The 2,500-nt window shown below is 40.6% G+C and overlaps 1 protein-coding gene across 1 annotated transcript in view; it reads right to left on the bottom strand.

The window, feature by feature from the left end:
• The window catches only part of CACNA2D1 (calcium voltage-gated channel auxiliary subunit alpha2delta 1), a 280,276-nt gene that overhangs the window by 243,046 nt on the left and 34,730 nt on the right, over nt 1-2,500 (bottom strand). The gene's annotated exons all lie outside the window — the stretch shown is intronic.

The raw sequence follows: 2,500 nt of genomic DNA, 5'->3' as shown, positions 1-2,500 counted from the left end.
ATATTTTAATTAGGTTGGCCATCCAGGAAATCCATGTGATTTGACAATACAAATATCCCATGAGCTATTTGGCAGGTGGGAGGGTGGAACTTTGACCTGTCAATCAAAAATCTAAGCATCTGCCCTTTTTATGCAAACAAATGAGCTGATTTTGCATCCCAGAAATATACAACCTCACTCTGTACGGCAGACACTGAAGGATATTCATGAATTCTCAAGCAGAACAGAAAACAAATACAGTGGTACCTCTACCTACAAACACCTCTATCTGTCTGTCTGTCTGTCTGTCTGTCTGTCTGTCTGTCTGTCTGTCTTCTATCTATCTATCTATCTATCTATCTATCTATCTATCTATCTATCTATCTAATCTATCTATCTTCTATCTATCTATCTATCTATCTATCTATCTATCTATCTATCTTCTATCTATCTATCTATCTATCTATCTATCTATATATCTTCTATCTATCTATCTATCTATCTATCTATCTTCTATCTGTCTATCTATCTATCTTCTATCTATCTATCTATCTTCTATCTATCTATCTATCTATCTATCTTCTATCTTCTATCTATCTATCTATCTATCTATCTTCTATCTATCTATCTATCTTCTATCTATCTATCTATCTATCTATCTATCTTCTATCTATCTATCTATCTATCTATCTATCTTCTATCTATCTATCTATCTTCTATCTATCTATCTATCTATCTATCTATCTATCTTCTATGTATCTATCTATCTATCTATCTATCTATCTATCTATCTATCTACCTACCTACCTATTTATTGGATTTATATGCCGCCCCTCTCCGAGGACTCGGGCAGCTCATAACATATAAAATATACAATACATAATATAATCCAATTAACGGATTAAGAATCTAAAAAAAAACAACAAAAAAACCCATTAAAAAACAATCATTCCATTCACTACAGTGGTGCCTCTACCTAAGAACGCCTCTACTTACAAACTTTTCTAGATAAGAACTGGGTGTTCAATTTTTTTTGCCTCTTCTCAAGAACCATTTTCCACTTACAAACCTGAGCCTCTGATACTGTAACCAGAAAAGGCAGGGAGAAGCCTCCGTGGGGCCTCTCTAGGGATCTTCTGGGAGGAAACAGGGCCAGAAAAGGCAGGGAGAAGCCTCCGTGGGGCCTCTCTAGAAATCTCCTGGGAGGAAAAAGGGCCAGAAAAGGCAGGGAGAAGCCTCTGTGGGGCCTCTCTAAGAATCTCCTGGGAGGAAACAGGACCAGAAAAGGCGGGGAGAAGCCTCCATGGGACCTCTCTAGGAATCTCCTGGTGGGAAACAGGGCCAGAAAAGGCAGGGAGAAGCCTCCGTGGGGCCTCTCTAGGAATCTCCTGGGAGGGAACAGGGCCTCCACCAGTGTTCCCTCTAATTTTTTGGGGGGGTTGGCGGAAAAGTATAGTGTCTGAGCGGCAGTCCCTTCGGGACTGGGCGGCACAGAAATAATAAATAAATAAATAAATAGATAGATAAATAAATAAATAAATAAATACATAAACAAACAAACAAACAAACAAACAAAAAACCCACCCTGTTTTGCCTCAGAGAATTTCAAAATAAAATACTGTACTGTGTGTCTATAACAGTGAGCTCATAATAGGGCAACTCTATCAATATCAAAATGCCACTTAAATAGTTGAGCTAGTTTCAAACTAGATTTTGATTTTCTTTCCCTCTTCCTTACTCCCATTCTTTTTCTTTCTCTTTTCCTTCCTCTCTTTTTTCTATCTGTTTCTCTCTCTTCCTCTCTCTCTCCTTCCCTCTCCCTCTTTCCCTCTCGGCTTCTGGGCAGGTTTGGAAAACTCTGAGTTGATGATGATTTTTAAGTGAGCGATTGCACACTGCTCAGCTTAGAGGGAACTATGGCCTCCACCCTCCCTGTGGTTTCCCCAGTCACACGAAATATTCACTTTTACATTGATTCCTATGGGAAAAATTGCTTCTTCTTACTAACTTTTCTACTTAAGAACCTAGTCACGGAACGAATTAAGTTCGTGAGTAGAGGTACCACTGTACTGGTATTTGGACCGCACACATTCTTTTGAATGAGAAGACCTGGGTATATGGGAGGTAGCCTCCAAACTGAGTCCACGGAGAGGGATGGCATACAAATCCAATTAATAAATAAACCACCTTGTCGTAATCACTTACATTCAGGGGTCGGCATCAGGCGGAACGGTGGGGGCTTCCGTTCCACTAGCGGAACTGGTGCTGCACCTGCAGCTCCATTACCGCCAGCCATGCACTTCCGCTCAAAATCACTGGGGTTTTTTTTGTTTCCGCGATTCCGCTAAAAACCCGGTGCGATTCCAGTAAAAATCATCGGTTATTTGCTTCCACTCATGCGCAGAAGCAAAGAAGTCGGTGATTTTTGCTGAAATGTCACTTCCAGAAGGACATTCGCACAATATTTTGGTTGCTGCACATGTCGAGAAGATGGCATGCGGTATGGAGAGCAGACCAGGTG

Source organism: Erythrolamprus reginae, chromosome 6 (assembly GCF_031021105.1).
Source record: "Erythrolamprus reginae isolate rEryReg1 chromosome 6, rEryReg1.hap1, whole genome shotgun sequence".
NCBI lineage: Eukaryota > Metazoa > Chordata > Lepidosauria > Squamata > Dipsadidae > Erythrolamprus > Erythrolamprus reginae.
Note: the sequence above shows the minus strand (reverse complement) of the source record. Positions and strands in the feature narration are given on the sequence as shown.